The sequence below is a fragment of the Eumetopias jubatus genome, unplaced genomic scaffold (genome assembly GCF_037043125.1).
Source record: "Eumetopias jubatus isolate StellerSeaLion01/CBP00866 unplaced genomic scaffold, mEumJub1_p1.0 scaffold_13, whole genome shotgun sequence".
In the NCBI taxonomy this organism is placed as follows: domain Eukaryota; kingdom Metazoa; phylum Chordata; class Mammalia; order Carnivora; family Otariidae; genus Eumetopias; species Eumetopias jubatus.
This window is the reverse complement of record NW_028274819.1, coordinates 7020780-7035094: the sequence shown is the minus strand read 5'-3', so window position 1 is coordinate 7035094 and position 14315 is coordinate 7020780. Positions and strand designations below refer to the sequence as shown.

Below are 14315 nucleotides of genomic sequence, written 5' to 3'. Positions count from 1 at the left end.
CAAATAAATAAATAAAACCTTTAAAAAATTTATCTATTTTATTAGCCTTTTCAAAGAAGCAGCTTCAGATAGAGGAAGCAGTTCTACTGCCTTCATGTTGTAATTTGTTAATTCTGCAGCTTTCCTCAGATCTTGTTTTGTTAATCTTTCTGGAGTCCCGCATGGTCATGCTGAACTGGGCAGGCAGCAGGCAACGCGAAGTAATGGAGGCTGGGGCAGGAGGCTGTCAGTCCTGCGCCAGCCCCGCAGGGCCACCAAACCCAGGGAGGGGGGTCTTTGAGCTCTCCCTTGAAGGGTGCATGAAGCTGTAAAGAAGAGCATTCCCAGCTGAGAGAAGGGCATGAGCAAAGCCTCTGAGCTGTGAGGGGAACTGGCGGGAGCTAGGGGTGTGGGGGCGGGCCACGGTGAGGGTTCAGGATGTGCCCCGCAGGACACTGCAGACTTCCCATCTGTATTTGGGGGAAAGAGTTTGCCGTCCTTATTTCCCATATGCTTTGTGGTTTCAGTTCTGGTGTATAATTTGAACATAGTTATTTAAGAGTATGCTTTAAAATTTCCAAGATTTGGAAAGGCTTTTTTTTTAACTATTATAATCTATTTTTGTCTTAATGAATGGTTACCCAAGGAAGTACCCTGTACAGTTCTGCCTTTTTGAATCTGTGGCTCACTTTCTTCATTGCTTAAGGTATGACTATTTTTATATACGTTCTGTGGCATTTGAGAAAGTATTCTTTGTCCCGTTCCCTATTTTTGGATTGGTCCCTCTCGATGGTTTTTGGTCCAGTCCAGACCCACCATATTCCTCTGTAATGAGAAGCGTGAAGATGTTTTCCCCACCACTTCTGGTTCCCCGTCCACCCCTCCCGCCCACCACGCCCCCAGACTGCTTACCAGTTTTGTTCTGTGTTTTGCTGCAGTGTGTGTGGTACATGGAGACTCCAGATGGCATGATCCGCCCCTGCAGGGGTGGAGTGCAGGGGTGGAGTGCGTGATGCTGGCGGGGGGGCCCAGGAACCTACCCCCCCTACCCCGCCCCCAGCCGGACTGCCTTCTCGTTTGCATTTGAATGAAGTGCCTGTGTGTTGGGGAATTTTCAACAGGTGAATTTTGAAATGACTTTTACATCTAATTTCTGTTTCCTGCTCACATACGTGTTCATCTTACACAGTTGGGACTGGTAGTTATTTTGCTTTTTTCACTCCAGGTTCCTGGGTGGGCACGGTTACCCGAGCTGAAATAACCCACCTGTTGTGATTGAGGCCCCCAGGACATTCCAGGGTGTGAGCCTGCCCCCGGGCCGCTGGAGGCTTCCGTGTGGGCTGGTTCCAGCATTTTGTGATTATAAATTACACGGTCACAGACACCTTTGGGCAAATCCCTTTTATACCTCAAGGCTGCTTTCGGTTTGCACTCCCCACTGGCCAGAGGGAAGGAGTGGCCATTTCTGGCTTCTCTGCTCCCTGCCCTGTGTCCTCCAGGCAGTTCGAGGGGCTAGTGATATACGCCTGTTTTCCCCACGGCCCTGTGAACACAGTTTGTCCTGGTTTTGACTGTGAGTGCGTAGTGCTTCCTGGAAGCGATTTTAATTTTCACGGGGACTCGTTTCCCGGTGTAGATCATTCTCTGGATTTCCTTAACTACACACCTCAAGGGTTTTGTCACTAACGTGTTGAATTAATTCTTTCCTCCTCTTACAGAGTGTTTTTTGACTACCCACCCCCCCATTTCTGAGGCCTTTTAAGGTCAGAGCTTTGTTGCTTTGTCAGGTTGGGACTTAGATGGCTGATTCCTCTCTCCTGCTGCAGTAAGTAAGTGCCTGTCCTTTGTGGTGTGTTTGGGGGGCTGAAGCCTGAAGGGAGCCTACGAGGGAAGCTAGGAGGCCGTGGAGTGGGGGGGGGCATGAGGGAGATGGAGGGAGGGGGGATGGAAGCCTGGAAGCCCCAGACCTTGAGGGTGTGTGTGTGTGTGTGTGTGTGTGTGTGTGTGTGTGTGTGTGAAATGGGACTGGCTCTACTTGAGTTCCTCAGGACTAGTAGAGATGACCCTGTTCTCAGCCTGACCTGATACACCTGTGTGACCCTGAACTGGTTTCAGTCCTCTCTGAGCCTCCGCTTCTCATCTGGACCCTGCTGGGGAGCGGCTACTGAGCTCCTCGGGGCCGACAGGAGGGTCCAGGGGCCCTCCCCTAGTGAGAGGCCAGGCCAGGACTCCTGGACGCGGACCGTGGAGCTTGTGGGGTGCTTCCACCGGACCCGCCATGGGCCCACGGGAGGCAGAGCCCAGCCTGGGAGCCGCAGGTGCTGTGGGCAGCAGACTGGGAAGGTGGCCCAGGGCAGGTAAACTGGCTAAGGGTCCAGGGCGGGCTTCCTGTTCCTCCTGTCTCTTGGACCCGTCCTCTCGGGAACTCAGACCCCCGTGGGAGGCAGGTGGGGGCGCTGTGCTTCTGACTTCATTTTCAGGCAGTGACCTCACAGCTGGCAGCGGTGGAGAGATGGAGGCTGGGAGGCGAGGCAGCTGGGCTAGTCTGTGTGGCCGCACGCAGCAGGGGCACAGCCTACTCCGAGGACCATTGGCATTTGAGCTGAGCCAGGGTACTTGAAGTGTCCCCTAGTTCTTAGATTTCCTGTTCCAATGAAACACTTGAGATTTTTGTCTTTAATTATAAAAGGAATCTGCAGAGAGTTAAAAATTCAAGCCATGGAAAAGGTGTAAAGTAAAATAAAATCCCTCTCCCATCACCCATCTCAGCCCTACTACACAGAGGTGGCCTCTCAAGTTTCTCAGGATCTTTCTGGAAATTTTTGTATCCGTACAAGGACTTGTCACTGCTGACAGTGTCCTAGAGTAAGCAGGACCATAACTTGTGGTTCCGTTTTCCCTCTGACTTCATGAGCTCCTGCAGTTGGGATGTGCATCCAGCACCACAGGAAACCGTAACCAAGAAGCCAAGGGGACGCTCGTCCCCCCCTCGCTCCGCTCTACCTTTGAAAGGGCTACCAGGGGAGGGAGGGGTGAGCCTGGGAAGGGGGTTGGCACGGAGCCGCCGCAGGTGTTTCTTTTACTGGATGCGGCTCATGGCCGCATTCAGGTTTTGCTTTTCACCTTTGAGTCTGAGAAAACAAGGAGGAAAAAGCAAAAGGCGCTGGTGGTGGCACGCCTAGCACTGCTGGGCCAGGGTTCGAGTCCCTGTGGCGCCCCTGCTTCCTTCCTTCCTTCCTTCCTAACTTCCTTCCGGCTCCCAGCTCCAGGCCCTTCCTCCCCCTCTGTGGTCCGGAGAGAGACGCGTGGGGCTGGGGTACCACGGGCCTCCCCAGGAACACTCCCCTCCACGGTCTCCTCCCTCACCCCTCTGGAGGACCTGGGGCTGGGCGGTCAAGGGCTCTAGCGGCTGCAGCCCCTCCCCCCTGCCCTGAGCCATATGCAGAAGATGAATTAGTCCCTTTGAGAAGAAGAGAGGGCGCCTGGGTGGCTCAGTTGGTTAAGTGACTGCCTTCGGCTCGGGTCATGATCCTGGAGTCCTGGGATCTAGTCCCACGTCCGGCTCCCTGCTCAGCGGGAGGCCTGCCTCTCCCTCTGACCCTCCCCCCTTCTCATGCCCTCTCTCTCTGTTAAATAAACAAAATCTTAAAAAAAGAAGAGAGCTTGGGGGATCTGAACCCCAAGACTGAGGGGCCCACCTGCAGTGACCATATTCCTCAGGGTGCGCTCCCCCCCTGGCCGCTTCCATCTGAGGTTCCCAGGACCAACTCCCCACTGCCCTCCACCTCGGAGGACCAGGATGGCTCCGGGAGGGCTGAATGGATGAGGTCAGAGGGGCAGAGCTCTGGGCTGGCAGGTCGGGGTGTGGAGTGGCCCTGGGGGAGCAGAAGGGAGGGGCCCGCTAACTGACCCAGGGGCAGGAAATGGGGCAGGAGGGGCCAGAGTGGGCCCTGAGGGGTCTGAGACTGCACTGTCCAGGCACCTGGGACCTGGAGGATGGATCCCAGGAGACCCCCCAGGTCAGGACCCAGACGGGGCAGTGGGCCCTGATCCTAAGCGAGTTCCATGCAAGCCCCTAGCAGCTGCCACCTCTGTCTCTGGGATTCCTTTGGCCTCTCTCCCAGCTTTGGCCAGCCTCCCCATCCCTCCCCCACATCCCCAGAAAGAGGTCAGAGGATCACAATCCAGTTCACTGGCCATGATACTGATGCTGTCTGCACATTGGAACAGGGCTGCCGTGGCTCCAGCCTGAGCCCACGGTTCCCAGGGAACCCCTGCCCCTCACTGCAATAACCTCTTCCTTCAACAACCCATGTCTCATCAGGAACCCTGGAAGCAGAAGGGGAGATGTGCAAAGTTGGCCTGGCAGGCGGGGCCTTCTCCTAGCCAGGCCAGGGGGCCCCCCTACCTCTCAGAACCCAGTTAGAGTCCCAGGTCCTGGTCTCAGCCCAAACTCAGGTCACGTGATAGGACAAGTCCTCCCCGGAGAGCTGGGCTCCTATGAGCGGGAGGGGACACCAGACCTGGACAAGCCTGAGGGAAATGCCATGTGCAGGGCAGAGGGAGGGGATCAGGGCACACAGAAGGGCAGGAAGCTGGTCAGCTTTGGTTGAGAGATTATCCTTTTTGTTGTTGTTGTTGTTAGAGCACAAGCAGGGGGAGTGACAGAGGGAGAGGGAGAGGCAGGCTCCCTGCTGAGCAAGGACTCAATCCCAGGACCCTGGGATCATGACCTGAGCCGAAGGCAGACGCTTAACCGACTGAGCCGCACAGGTGTCCCGACAGAACATCTTCAGGGACCTTGGGGGTCAGAGGGCGCCTGGCCAGCTCAGTTGGTGGAGTGTGCGACTCTTGATTTCAGGGCTGTGAGTTCGAGCCCCACAGTGAATTTATTTAAAAAAAATTTTAAGATTTTATTTTTAAGTAATCTCTACACCCAACATGGGGCTCAAACTCACAACCCTGAGATCAAGAGTTGAACTCTCTACCAACTGAGCCAGGCAGGTGCCCCCCGCAAAAAAATCTCTTAAAAAAATAAGGGACCCAGGGGTGCCTGGGTGGCTCAGTTGTTAGGCATCTGCCTTCTGCTCAGGTCATGATCCCAGGGTCTTGGGATCGAGTCCCGCATCACTCTCCCTCTCCCACTCCCCCTGCTTGTGTTCCCTCTCTCACTGTGTCTCTCAAATAAATAAAATAAAAATCTTAAAAAAAATAAAAAAGACTTTGGGGCGCCTGGGTGGCTCAGTCAATAGGCGTCTGCCTTCGACTCAGGTCATGATCTCAGGTCCTGGGATCGAGCCCCGCATAGGGCTCCCTGCTCCGCGGGGAGCCTGCTTCTCCCTCTCCCACTCCCCCTGCTTGTGTTCCCTCTCTCGCTGTGTCTCTCTCTGTCAAATAAAATCTTAAAAAAAAAAAAAAAAGACTTAAAAAAATAAGGGACCTTGGCTTGGGCCCTCCTAAAGGAGAGTGATGGCCGGTTTGCCATCATCTGCAGTCCCTCAGCCCTTGGCAAGTTTTGGTGACAGAAAATTGCCCTCTGGATCTGGTGTTTCTGGTGTAGGCAGTGAGAGGAAACAGCAGGAAGCCTGTGGGTGGCCTGTGTGTGTCCTGAGCAGCCAGGCCTGGAGACTAAGGTCACAATGTCCACAAGGTGTCTATGTGAAATGCAGCAGCCACATGGGCCAGAAGCAGCTTTGGGACCTGTTGTCCCTGGACATGATCAACCCCACTGCTAGGGACTGACAGGCTTATTATGCTGGTGCATAAGCAAAGGCAGGAAGCCCAGGAGTGAATGATAGAGAGGAGCCAACATGTGGCAAAGAGCATGGACCTGAGTCTATGCTCGGAGTCTGATCTAACCTGTTTGAGACTCAGTGTCCCCATCTCTAAAATGGAGTCAAGGATACCTGCCTTGCAGGGTTGTGGGAAAAATTAGGGACAAGGTTTATGAACTGCCACATGGAAGGTACTCAAAAGTGGCTATGGACACAAAGGAACCCAGCTCGGGAGAGGCAGGACTGTGAAAACAGGTTGGAGTCAGCTGGGAACAGCTTTGCTTACAAGGCTGAGCAGAGGCAACAGGGAGCTGCAGAGGGTTTTAAGCAGGAGAGACACGTGGTCAGATCCAGGTTTGAGGAGGGTCACCACCCGGGCCAATGGACGATGGACCGAGGTCGGAGAGGAAGAAGCCATTGCAGGATGAGGAGGCCTGGGCGGGGCAGGGACGTGGGGACAGAGGAGGGGAGAGTGCTAAGGTGGGGCTTGTGTCTGGTACAGACCACGCGGGAGGCTGAGGACAAGTTCAAGCCTCGGTTGTCCCCTTCTTCCATTCTCCGCTGGTTCTTCTGCATCATTCTGACCCTGCGGATCCCAGACCCCCACCCCGCCCCCAGCCTCCCCTGCCTCCGTTCCCTGTGTCAGATTCCAGAGTGGGGGCTGAATTTGACCCCGAGGCATTTTGCTTGGCCTTGTGGACTTTTTTAAATGTGTTTCTTTTTAAATTTTATTGTGGGGGCGCCTGGGTGGCTCAGTCGGTTAGGTGTCCAACTCTTGGTTTCTGCTCAGGTCATGATCTCAGGGTCTCCCTCTGCCCCGCCCCCCTGCTCGCTCGCTCTCTCAAATAAATCTTGAAAAAAATTTATTGTGCACACACACACAATGTAAAACTTGCCATTTAACCATTTTAAGTGTCTAATTCCATGGCATTAATTACATTCACAATGTTTGCAACCATCACCACTGTTTCCAGATCCCTTTTATCACCCCACAGCAGAAACCATATCCATTAAGCAGCTGCTCCCATTTCCCCCTCCCCACAGCCCCTGGTAACCTCTAATCTACTTCCTCTTTCTATGACTCTGCCAATTCTAGATATTTCATGTAAGTAGAATCTAAAATAATTGTCCCATGAAACTAAAATAACACTGTTAACTATTATTGGAATTTAAAATTTTTTGAAAAAGAAAAACACCCTTATTTTTTTTTTAAGATTTTATTTATTTATTTGAGAGAGAAAGAATGAGAGATAGAGAGCACATGAGAGGGAAGAGGGTCAGAGGGAGAAGCAGACTCCCCGCCAAGCAGGGACCCCGATGAGGGACTCCACCCCGGGACTCCAGGATCATGACCTGAGCCGAAGGCAGTCGCTTAACCAACTGAGCCACCCAGGCGCCCAGAAAAACACCCTTATATTTTAATGGAAAAAAAAAAAAAAGGAGTAACATCTTCATTTCATTAGTAAAAATAAACTAATTGTCCTTTTGCGTCTGGCTTCCTTCACTTGGCATGTTTCCAAGCTTCATCCATGTTGTAGCATGTGTCAGCCCTTCATTCCCTTTTATGCCCAAATACCGACATTGAAGGCACAGGGTGGGGAGCTGAAGCGCCAGCACCTTCTTGCCTCCAAGGTCCCCCTCAGTACTTGGGTGGCTCATCCCCTTCTGCCCTAGAAGAGGAAGACAAGAAAAAAGGACACCCTCCTTAGAGCTTCACCCAGCCGGAAGGCCACACATCACCTTGCTCCCCATCCTCCCTGTATCAGGCACCAGCCCAAAGGCTGCTATGTTGGGCTGGAGAAAGGGGGTCTGAAGTGGAAGAGATGGGGGGAGCAGGCCATAGCTGATCCTCTGCCCTGAGCCCTTCTACCTGGGGGCAGGGGGCAGGACTATCCTTCAGGCCCATCTCTGGGTCAGCTCTGCCCAGGCTGGCGCAAGGCAGAGGCTCAGCCACACTTACAGGAGTGAGATCACAAAGACAAAGGGGCCGAGGAGGGAGAGATTTGAGGCTCACCCCCTCCCAGCACCATACCCACTTCCAGAGCCTTAATTTGCCTCCTGCTTGAGTTGTGTTCGGATATATACTCCCACCAGGCAGAACGGCCACTGGCCTTACCCACAGCCTATGAAGCAAGAAGAAACCAGAGGTGATGTTGTGCATCTGGAAGCACCTTACAGAGTGGGGCAGGTTGGGTGAATGGGGGGGTCTGCAAAGGGTATGGATGATAATCCAGTTCTCCCTAGGCTTCATCTCCCCACAGCTAGTGACCTGTTTCCTCAAAGAGTCTGCAGATAGGCAGCACCAAATGACCATGCCACCTCCAGACTCCAGGTCAAGAGCCTCCCCTTTCCAGAAGTTTAGAGCCAGAACAAGTTATGTCATCCTGGTACCCCAATGTCCAGCACAGGACCTGGCACTGAGTAGGTGCTCAATAAGTATCTCTGGAATGAAGAAATGAATGTATAAATGAAGAAACCAAGTCTACAGCTGCTGGGGGGCTTTAGGTGACACTCTGAGGATGCTCTCTCTCTCCATTCTTTTTTTTTTTTTAAATAATTTTAACAGCTATTGTCTTTTATTTTTTTATTTTTTTTTATTTATTTATTTTTTAAAGATTTTATTTATTTATTGGACAGAGAGAGACAGCGAGAGCAGGAACACAAGCAGGGGGAGTGGGAGAGGGAGAAGCAGGCTTCCCGCTGAGCAGGGAGCCTGATGTGGGACTCGATCCCAGGACCCTGGGATCATGACCTGAGTCGAAGGCAGACGCTTAACGACTGAGCCACCCAGGCGCCCTCTCTCTCCATTCTTTAGGCCAGGAAGACTCAGATAAATTTTTGGAACAAAGGAACAGAGTTCTAAGTGATTTTTGTGCACCTCCATTTTATCCTAATAGCCCTTGGAGGTCAGATGTTGTATTATCTCTATTTTGTTGAAATGGAGGTTGGGAGAGGGGCGCCTGGGTGGCTCAGTCGTTAAGCGTCTGCCTTCGGCTCAGGTCATGATCCCAGGGTCCTGGGATCGAGCCCCGCAACGGGCTCTCTGCTCCGCGGGAAGCCTGCTTCACCCTCTCCCACTCTCCCTGTGCTCCCTCTCTCGCTGTCTCTCTGTCAAATAAATAAGTAAAATCTTTAAAAAAAGAAAGAAAGAAAGAAAGAAATGGAGGTTGGGAGAGGCTGAGCAACACCAGCTGTGTATGGCAAGGCCAAAATCAAACCTAGATCCACTGACTCCTAATCCTGTGTTCTCATTATGCCACATGTTCTTGAATTAGAAATCACAAGGAAGGCACCTGGGTGGCTCAGTTGTTTAAGTGTCTGCCTTCAGCTCGGGTCATGATCCCAGCGTCCTGGGATCGAGCCCCGCATCTGGCTCCCTGCTCAGTGGGGAATCTACTTCTCCCTCTCCCTCTGCGGCTTCCCCTGCTTGTGCTCTCTGTCTCAATAAATAAAATCAAGAAAGAAAGGAGATAAAGAAAGAGAGAGAGAGAAAGAAACCACAAGGAGGGATGAGACAGGCAGGCAATGCCAAGAACACAAGCCTGCTGGGGGAATCCAAGCACTTGGGTCTTCTCTGTCCTTCATTTTTTCCCCATCTGGGAAAGCCCTGTAAAGCATCCAATAGTGTTTGCATGGGCATGAGACAGAGGGCTCTACTTCTGGCCACTACTGAGGACCTGAGGCAGATGCCAGCCCTGGGGGATTTCCCCACAGGTCCCGTCCAGGCAAACCATAGGTTAAGGCTGGTAGAGATGCCAGCCACTCAAGATAAAACATTATGCATGCTCTGGGGGCTTTGGGGTGCTTCTGGCGGTAGCAGGAGCTCCACAAACTAGCACTCACCAACAGACTCCACCAGGGTAGGGTGACTAGGCAGCCCCTCGGTGTGTGTCTGAAGCGAAGAAACAACCACCTTCCTCTCAGTCACTGGCTTCCAAGGATGGGCAGAAACTCAACAGGTGAAAGAACATTCCAGATAGGGAGCAGGGCAGAAGCAAAGGCCAGGAGTCTAGACTAGTGGGTTATAAGGCTGGAGAAGGGCTGGCCTCTGATGTGTCTGCTTCTGTCTGTGAGGCTCAAGTGAGTTGTTTGAAGAATTATGAAAAAACGTTTGGATCACAAGTCCAACTCAACATGGTATAACTGTTTTATTTATTAACAATAATTTGTTTCACTTATTCTGTGCCAGACACTGTTCTAAATGCTTTATAAATATATTGACTTACTCAATTCTCATATGAGTAGGTTCTATTATTCCTATTCCTGGAGGTAAAGATTATGTGACTTACCCATGGTAATAGATATTGTAAACCGTGGAGCTGCGATCTGAATTCAGTCTGGTTCCAAAGTCTGAAACATTATACCGGGCCAAGATCAAAAGTTTTCAATTATTTAAGTCTATCTTTCTCATACAGGCTTTTCCTGGTTTTGGCTTTATGCAGACACACCCAACACCATGCTAAGTGAGAGTCCTACACATTTCCTGCAATCCTGCAAAACAGTAATTATGGGCGCCTGGCTGGCTCAGTTGGTTAAGCGACTGCCTTTGGCTCAGGTCATGATCCTGGAGCCCCGGGATCGAGTCCCGCATCGAGTCCCGCATCGGGCCCCCTGCTCAACAGGGAGCCTGTTTCTCCTTCTGACCCTCCTCCCTCTCATGCTCTCTCATTCTCTCTCACAAATAAGTAAATAAAATTAAAAAAAAAAAAGACAGTAATTATTATTACCCAGCTTCACAGAAGAGTCAAGCCCCAAGGGTAAATTCTGAGTTGGGATTCAGACCTAGATTTTTTTCCTAGATCTAGGAGATCTAGGACATAACTATTCTGCCTTAAGGGTCCTCTGAGTATTTCTTTCCAGCACAACACCCCAGGGCTGGATGAGGCCCGTAACCACAAAGCAGGGTGGGCTGGAGGTCTGAGGCTTTGGGACCCACAGTTCCCGGGCAGTCCCATTCAGTCTACCCCCTACCCCCGGTCTAAGTGAAAAGAGGGAGCCCAACTGAACATGCAGCTCCTTATAATTGAGGCCACTAGGGTCCTCCCAGCCTCCTCCTCCCTGGTTGGGACCTCTACATCCTGGACAAACCTGAAGCCCCAGGGTCCTACGGTCCCTCTCTCGCACCGTTTTAAAAAGATTTTAGAGTCGCAGGCTCCTCTCACTGAGCCAACCAGGGGCCCTAGTCTTGCGCACTCTTTACCACCTCCTCTGTACCCTAACCCTGTCTGTGCTAAAACAGATGTCCACCTCGAAAGAAAAAACCGAAGTTCTAGCGGGGGCCTCGTTGCTCCGAGGTCCCAACAAATAGCTAGCTGGGCTTCCGTCTGAGTGTCAGGCTAAGCGGCTCCCATTTTCTGCCGCAACCCACAGGGGGCAGGGAGCCCGCTTTCCAGCTCCACGAAAAGGGTCTCAGAACAGACGCCGCCATCTTGCCTGCCGCCCCCGACAACCTGGGCTGACCCCCCGGAGGGTGCCCGCGCCTGCGCGGGCCGTGGAGGGGCGTGGCGAAGAGCGCGGGGGCGAGGCCTCGGCGGAAGGCGGGAGGAGGCGCGGGGCAGCAACGCAATGCGCCCCTAGTGGCGGGCGTGTTTGCGCCTCCGCTCTGTAGCTTCTGGGTTCCGTTTCCACGGTTACGGCGGCGTGAGGCTGTGTGTCCCAGGTAAGGTCCGGGTAGAGCGGAAACATGATAACTGAGGGACGGAGGGCAGCAGGGCTCAGGGGAATGGGAAAGCAGGGCCTGGGCCCGGGCTCGTGGGAGGTCTAACCCATCCCCCCCCCCCCCCCCCGCCGCGTGTCCCCACAGTGGGCTCTGGTTAGCTCTGCCCCACCATTCCCCTAGGATGCTGTCCCGCCCACGAGTGTTCTCCGGCCCCACGAACTGTCCCGGACACCCCCCCACCCCCCACCCCTCACCCCTCTCCCTGCCTCTCCCAGCTGCTGACTTCACTCTTCTCTGCCCTTAAGTCACTGACGTGAAGCTGTTTGTGCGTGCCTGGGAGCTGCACACTCTTTAAGTGACCGGCCTGGAGACAGTTGCTCAGATCAAGGTAAAAGTAATAGTGTATCCCTGAGCTTCCCCAACCCATGTGTCCTTTGCCTGGCTTTCTGTGACTTCCTTAGAGAATTGACTCTCCCTTTCTTCCCTAGGCCCATGTCGCCTCCTTGGAGGGCCACACCACCGAAGATAAAGTAGTGCTTCTGGCAGGTTCTCCCCTGCAGGATGAAGCCACCCTGGGTCAGTGTGGGGTAGACGCCCTGGCGACCCTGGAAGTGGTTGGCCGTATGCTAGGAGGTGAGTGGGGCTACAGAGGCCAAACTGGTGCCAGGGGCTATTTATGATCCTTAGACTTACTTTGCCTTTCACAGTGTCTAACGTTTTTTGCTTTAATTCACAATATCTAAAAGTCAGTTGATTTTGTGTGAAAATACAATATCTGGCCTTGCTTCAAAAATTGGGAAGATCTGGTGACAGGGGGCCTGTGTTCCCACATACCAACAGTCGGCCCCAGCTGAGTAGTGGCTGCTCCCTTTAGAAGGCTTTATAGTTTGCTACAGTTTCCACTCCTCCCTCCTCAAAAGCAGTGTCAGTTACCATTTATCATCAGGCTTGTGCTGTTGTTTCTCTTGTAAAGAAAAGTGAACTTTCTTTTTGTACCTATGTCTATCAAAAATGGGAAAACGAAAGATGGATTCAGAGCATTGCATGTTTCAAGATTAGTGGGAATGAGCATATTTCTTTGTGAAAGTTAAGAATAGCCCTAAGTGTTTTATATGTAACCACACTTTGTCTGTATCAAAAGAATACAACTTAAGACGCCATTATGAAACAAACCATAGTGAGAATTTTGACTGGTGTACAGAAAATATGCGTAATGAAAAACTTAACTAAAAAAAGGACTAAACTTTCTTCCGCATTTATCATCAAATGCAAATAAAATAACCGATGCTGCTGTGAAATGCAGTTATGTCATAAGTGGAAAAATTGCCCAGGCATCAAAACCTTTCACAGATGGTGAGTTTATAAAAGACTCTCTATTGAGTGTGCAGAAATCATGTGTCCAGAGCAGAAACAAGCATTTGCAAACATAAGTCTAACTGGAAACACTGTTGCTCAGCAAGTAAAAGATATGGCTGAGAACCTACAGTACAAGTTGGGAGAAAAAGTGAATTCATTTGTGACATTTTCTATTGCAGTGGATGAGAGCACATATATAAATAATTCAAGCCAGTTAATTATATTTATCTGGGGTGTTGATGAGAATTTTGACATCACTGGAGAACTTTTGGACATGGTTCCCATGATAGACCAGCATCTGAAAATGACTTATTTGGGTATGTTGAGAAAAGTCTTGAAAAGTTTAATGTTGGGGCACCTGGGTGGCTCAGTCGTTAGGCGTCTGCCTTCGGCTCAGGTCATGATCCCAGGGTCCTTGGATCGAGCCCTACATCGGGCTCCCTGCTCGGCAGGAAGCATGCTTCTCCCTCTGCCACTCCCCCTGCTTGTGTTCCCTCTCTGGCTGTGTCTCTCTCTGTCAAATAAATAAAATCTTTAAAAAAAAATAAAAAGTTAAAACTAGAACATGTCATGGATGTAGTGATTAATACAGTGAACAGTGAATTGTGTGTCTAACAGGTCGTTCAGGGCTTTTCTGGAGGAACTGGATGCACAATATGGTAATCTTTACCATACAAAGGTAAGGTGGCTTAGTCGTGGCATGGTACTGAAGAGACTTTTTGAATTAATAAAAGAAATAGATTTGTTCATGTCTTCCAAGGGCAAACCCCTTCCCCAACTCACCAGTGAAGTTTGGATCAGACACCTGGCCTTTTTGGCTGACATTACAAACCATCTAAACACTTTGAATATTTCTCTGCAAAGACGTTCACAAGTGGTGACACAAATGTATGATTGTTTACTCTTTCTTAGCAAAATTGAGTCTTTGGGAAACTTATTTGTCTGTAAATAATCTGGCTCACTTTTTTTTTAAAGATTTTATTTATTTATTTGACAGAGAGAGAGAGAGCACAAGCAGAGGGAGGGGCAGTGGGAGAGGGAGAAGCAGGCTTCCCGCGGAGCAGGGAGCCCGATGCCGGGGCTCGATCCCAGGACCCTGGGATCATGACCTGAGCCGAAGGCAGACTCTTAACAACTGAGCCACCCAGGCACCCCTCTGGCTCACTTTCCTACAGTGAAATCAGTGTCAAGAAATGAAAGCGATGGCTTAATCTATATCCCCAAAATTGTGGAGTTGAAGATTGAATTTCAGAAAAGATTCTTTGATTTCAAACATTATGAAAACGAGCTCATATTGTTTAGCTCACCTTTCTCAGTTAACATTGACAGTGTTAATGAAGAATTACAAATGGAAGTTATTGAACTGCAGTGTAATTATGGTATTAAAAGCTAAATACGATGCCATTGGAATACCAGAATTCTACAATACCTCAGCAAGAGTTACCCCAGATATAGAAACCATTGTGCAAAGATTTTGTCCATGTTTGGAAGCACCTGTGTCTGTGAACAGCTGTTTTCTGTTATGAAATTGAGTAAAACTAAATTTC

General features: G+C 50.9%; 1 long non-coding RNA gene across 1 annotated transcript; it reads left to right on the top strand.

Moving 5' to 3' along the window:
- Window positions 1–11326: 11326 nt before the first annotated feature.
- LOC114220545 (uncharacterized) lies at window positions 11327–13790 on the top strand. Its single transcript, XR_003611576.2, has 3 exons — window positions 11327–11412; window positions 11718–11800; window positions 11901–13790. It is a non-coding gene; the product is annotated as an uncharacterized LOC114220545 (long non-coding RNA).
- The last annotated feature ends 525 nt before the right edge of the window (window positions 13791–14315 follow it).